General features: G+C 38.7%; 1 long non-coding RNA gene across 1 annotated transcript; it reads right to left on the bottom strand.

Moving 5' to 3' along the window:
• On the bottom strand, positions 1 to 5,590 carry LOC103591166. The gene is made up of 2 exons (XR_550547.1): positions 5,498 to 5,590; positions 1 to 353 (listed from the first exon to the last, which is right to left on the bottom strand). It is a non-coding gene; the product is annotated as an uncharacterized LOC103591166 (long non-coding RNA).
• Between the last annotated feature and the right edge of the window lie 6 nt (positions 5,591 to 5,596).

The raw sequence follows: 5,596 nt of genomic DNA, 5'->3' as shown, positions 1-5,596 counted from the left end.
TATAAAATTCACTACCTGCCATTTATTACATCAACCTTAAAAAAAAAGTCATTTTAAACAAAAAGTTTGACATTTAAAAAGAAAAGAGGGCTTTTATAATGCTGATGAACTCATCTGAGAGTACATGATTTATAAATACATAAATATCATGCACATTTTTACAGTGATAGCTACTGGAAAAATGAGAACTTTTAAAAAGCAATCTGGATAAATTCCTTTTCATTCCAACTGCCTCTTTATGCTGGTAATAACAGGAGTCTTAAGAGTTGCTGTGGACCATGTCACATACATCCCATCCTCCTAAGCCTGTAGCTGATGATGAAAATGATAAATCTTCTGCCTTAGCTTTCATGCTGGAGAAAAAAGAAAAAAGGTTACATAGCCATGTAGTCCAGTGAGTCAAATTTAATTTTTTAATCTTCATAAATTAAAATATAGCAATAATATATTTATATACTACTCAGATGGTAAGTATACTTAGAAATTATTAATATTTTACTACATACAGAAAATTCAGCAAAACACTGACCACACCATCCACTTGGAAGCCAGAACCTATTTTTCTTGTCTTGTCACTTGCAACCTATAAATGTTCACAATTTAAAGTGATAATGGAAATACTTACAATTTAGCTTTTCCTGGCATGCCCTGCAGTGAAGGGTTATAAAAATTGAATCACACAAACACTTATTGTTCTGAATTAAAAGCAGTCAGATTCAGGTAGTAATTCACAACATTTCACATTGAGTCAGGATATTTAGGAGATGTGAAGGTTATATATTTCTGGATTTCACACTATTAGAAACTGTAAAAGCATGTATTCAAATAGTGATAAATTGATGCAGATATATTCTTTCTGGGTAGTCTCTCGCACCTTTGGTAAATTTAAACATGGCTTTATACAACTTTTAAGCAAGGTGTGAAGAAATCACTCTGGCTGTCACCTTGTATTTGAATGGATTTCCTTAACATTTAGCAGTTTGAATGAATCAATCTGCGTCTTTTTAGTAATCAGAGATTTCAAGGTATGACCTATTTCCTAGCTCTTTTTGAAAGATAAAAAAAAATTCCTCAGCAAAAGTCAAATATAAGAAGTCTTTCTCTGTTTAGGAGAATGCAACGTCACCTAAAGAAGCCATCTTAAATCCAGTGAGAAAAAGTCCCCTAAGCCACATCTCAGATTGCTCTACAGCAGCACAACAGCTGCCCCTGGTTTTGGCTGCTGCGAATATAGTCTTTTCTACAAGGTGTCGGCCAGTGATTCCATGTATCACCAGTAGATTAAGCTAAGGCAAGGTCCACTGTTTGATTTGCCACTATGGCCAGAACCAAGCACGGTACCTGCCACTGATTAGTAAATCCTGCTGTGATAGATAGTTACGCTGCTTCCTTCCCACCCCTCAATGAAGCCTGTCTCCCAGAATTTATCCCTGGAGGTATGTACTTAATGGTGGGCACTAAATAAGAGGAAAAGGGAGGGGACACAGAACAGGTACCATAACTAAAAGGTAGAATGGTAATAGTGCAAAGAACAATTGCACTACAAGTATTTCTTGAGACACTATGTGCAAGGCAATTCCTCAAGTCTAGAAGACTCAAGTCTCAGGTTCCCTCCAGAAAAAAAAGAGAATGTGGGCTTTATTCAGCAATCTGGGAGACCTTCTAGAGAATCAGCTTGCCCGCCGGCTGGACAAAGCTGTGGAATCTCATATCAATGAGTTTTTTAAAAAGGCCGGATGCTTTTTTGTAGGCTGCCTTTTTCTATGAAGTGGTGGGTACCTCAGTTTTATGATTTGATTCTCATTTCTTTAAAAAAAAGATGAGTATGCGTGGTAGGGGGTACAGGTATGGTATAAACTTCAGGTAGAAATAAGGAAATAAGGGATCTGGTTTGCCTCAGTGGAAAAAAAAGGCCATAAAACAGAATCACACTTAAAGGTACAAACTATAAAATTCACTACCTGCCATTTATTACATCAACCTTAAAAAAAAAGTCATTTTAAACAAAAAGTTTGACATTTAAAAAGAAAAGAGGGCTTTTATAATGCTGATGAACTCATCTGAGAGTACATGATTTATAAATACATAAATATCATGCACGTTTTTACAGTGATAGCTACTGGAAAAATGAGAACTTTTAAAAAGCCAATCTGGATAAATTCCTTTTCATTCCAACTGCCTCTTTATGCTGGTAATAACAGGAGTCTTAAGAGTTGCTGTGGTCAGTGTCACATTCATCCAATCCTCCTAAGCTGATGATGAAAATGTGATAAATCTTCTGCCGGGAGCGCCAGCTCCATTACTTCAGAGCTTGCCAAGACTGGACATAATGCACAAAAGAGAACCTCTTAAAATACAGGCATGCTGTTTTTCTAACTTTCCTTTCACAATTCACATATAGTGACTTTTCATGCTGCCATTTTCCCTCTTGGGATAAAAATGTTCTCAGGAAAAATGGACCAAGTAATTAGGTTGACAACTACTTTCTTTAAGCTAATAATGATAGCTTCCTAGTTAATCACTCCTCTTTCTCCTTGATTAAGACATTATCTTGGAAATATTAACTCTGGCAATAAAAGCAATGACACCCTACCTGAGTCAGCTGCTGCTTTTTGTTGATTATTGCTCATTTAATGGATAAAGCTGGGCAACCACAAAGGCTGCTAGTGGGTGCCTAGGAGTGGTGGTTAGATAATCAAGATATTTGTGTTTGGGTCCCCCTCTTTCAAAAGAAAAAAATCATACACTGCAACTGTTTAACAAATCTCACCAGAGACCAATAATCATTTCTTTTCTCAGACCAAAAAAAAGAAGAGTTGGACAGCACACAGAGATGTACTTGCCTCAAAGCTGCAGAAAAGGCATAAAGTATTTTTAAAATCTTACTTTAAAGAATTTATGTCTCTAAGTCATCATCACTGTCTGGTCCCGAGATACCAACAATGCCAGGCGATTCATTTCCACTTGCTAGCTAGCTTTAAAACTCAACTATAATTTTGGAGCTAAGATTCAATTCTGGGCAGAATGACAACAGACATTTTCAGGTAACTCTAATTTTGGAGCTAAGATTCAATTCTGGGCAGAATGACAACAGACATTTTCAGGTGTATGGCTTAACATCAGGGTTTTTTTTCCTCTAGGCTAGCAATGTCGCTTAATATTCACCAGTCTCTATTACATGCAAAAACCATAGGCAAGGGACAAAACTACTGCTGCACAGTCCTTATGGCTCTCTTTCCAGTGGGTTTTCAGGGTGGCCTTCAATGGAGAGGAAACAGTCTTCAATACCACACAAATCTGTTATGGCACACAGATTAGATGACTTTCTCAGGATGGGCTTAGCTAGAAGAATCTAACAACTGCCAAAACTGTGTGTGCATGCTCTAAGTATCTCACTTTTCAGGATCAGCTGAATTTCATTTTCAGTGGCACCAACAGTCTAAATTTAAACTTCATTACTAAGAAAACATAAGTTTTATTTGAAGGAAGTTGCAACACAAAATCCCAAAATGCCATAGAATTATGGTTTCTGTGAAGACTTCCTCCAGAGGTAACTGCTAATGATTAGTACAATGGCAGCATTTGTTTCAGGGATGCTAAGTACATGTCTCAGGACTCTCCTCTGGAGGCTCACACTGTGCAGTAAGTGTCAAGAATGAACACCCCAGGGCAGGAACTCTACATTTTTAAGGTGCAAGACCCCTTTACGATGTTTAAGTTTAGACAGACCCTTCCCAACATACACACACACTTCTTCATACTGGTCTATGGATGTTTGGGACATGCCAAACCTCCTTAGTCTCCTCCTGGGGTCTGCATCTTATATCATGAAATGTTCTGATTTCTAATAGCCCAGTGTGACTGAAAAGAGCACAACTACCTGTCAGAAAACATACAAGACAGAAAAGTATAATGGAGAACTGATGTAAGAAAAACTTATCTGAGGGAGGGCAGAAAACCTCTTAGCAACAAAAGGCAGGGAAAGAATCTGCCACAGGCAGTTAGGAAACGAAGGTTTGCCCCATTCCCTGCCTGCCCCTGCCCCTACCCCTGCCCCATGGGGTACTTACTCTGTGGCCGCCAGCAACTATCTAGCCCCTCCCTGACCAGGCCCAAAACTTCACCACTCCAGGACAACCAAGAAGGACTCCCAGTCATTTTTTGAAGTATTACATGAGAGGATCCAAAAAAACCACAAACTCAATTCATATGGCTCCCTGGCTAAAAACAGCCATCTGTTAACAGCTGATTTTTAAAAACAAAACAGTGTCTCAAACACCAACCTGAAGCTTCTGACTCCAGGCTCAGATTACCACAAACTCAATTCATATGGCTCCCTGGCTAAAAACAGCCATCTGTTAACAGCTGATTTTAAAAACAAAACAGTGTCTCAAACACCAACCTGAAGCTTCTGACTCCAGGCTCAGATTAAAAACTAAATATTTTTTTTAGAAAAACAAACCATCTAAAATCAAGTGGGGTGTGCTGTTGGGGACTGAAATACTTTCTGGGCAGCCGAGGATTTGATTAGTTCCTTGAAACCCATACAGAAGGGGTTTTTCATGTGTCCTTTGTTTTTCACGTGTTCTGCCTCCCAAAACAAGACCCAACTGAGGTGAAACAAGGGCTTACCTAGATTTCTGAGGGTAGAACTAAAAAGGGGCCAGCAGCTTTTTACTATTACTTTGGTCATTTTCTATTTTCTGAGTATCTTCTCTGGGGTATGCCTACACTAGGTTTTGCAGTTATAAGGACTAACAACACTTTAGGCACCACCTCTCCCCTCAAGGTCACAATCTGCTCTAAAAGAGTCCTGGGTAAAGTGCCAAAGGAATTTTGGAAGATAAGAGAGCAATCAATTCTGCTGCCTGAGTAGACTGGGACAAATGTGAAAAAGCATGTCTGGGCATGATTCTGAAAAGTAGCAGGGATGCCCGACACTATCCTCTGGTTCATTCTGCAGCTCGCTATAGCTCCAGCTCTAGGGTCCACACATAAGACTCGAGGCCAGAGCTCACTGTGTAAAAAGAAAATAGCCTCAAATCAAACTAAGCCCTACAGAATAAGGAACAGCTATGATATCTGAACATTACTCTAGCCACATTCCTATCAGCAAGTCAGAGAGGCCAAACAAGTTTGGTCAGGCCTTCACTCACTGGGTAAGGATGAGTTACTCTGTCACCAACAAGATTTTTTAACAAGTGGGAAACTTTAGCAACATTTCCCGAAAATCTAGCAAAAACCTCAAAGCAATGTTTCTAGACAAACTGAAGAGGTCGAGCTTATGTGTAACTCCGCTAACAATGCATAATTTATAGTACTGAGTTATGTAATTATGAAAAGGTTTATACCAATTACAGGAAAATAAAAATGGAAGGGCTTAGATGTTTGGGGTAGTAAACAAGAGCACTCAAAAAACAATATACTCTAATATAATGTTTTCAAAGCAGGGACGGTTTACACCATTTCATCAAAGACATTTAGAAATCCTGTTTACCTTTTTCATTAATTCACTTCTGGTAGTAAACTGGGGCAGGTCTTCCACTTCAATCCCGTCAGCCATTTCCATCACCTTGTCTAAAAGGTCTTTATTGTA

This window comes from Galeopterus variegatus, unplaced genomic scaffold, assembly GCF_000696425.1.
Source record: "Galeopterus variegatus unplaced genomic scaffold, G_variegatus-3.0.2 Scaffold935, whole genome shotgun sequence".
NCBI lineage: Eukaryota > Metazoa > Chordata > Mammalia > Dermoptera > Cynocephalidae > Galeopterus > Galeopterus variegatus.
This window is presented reverse-complemented; position numbering and strand designations above follow the sequence as displayed.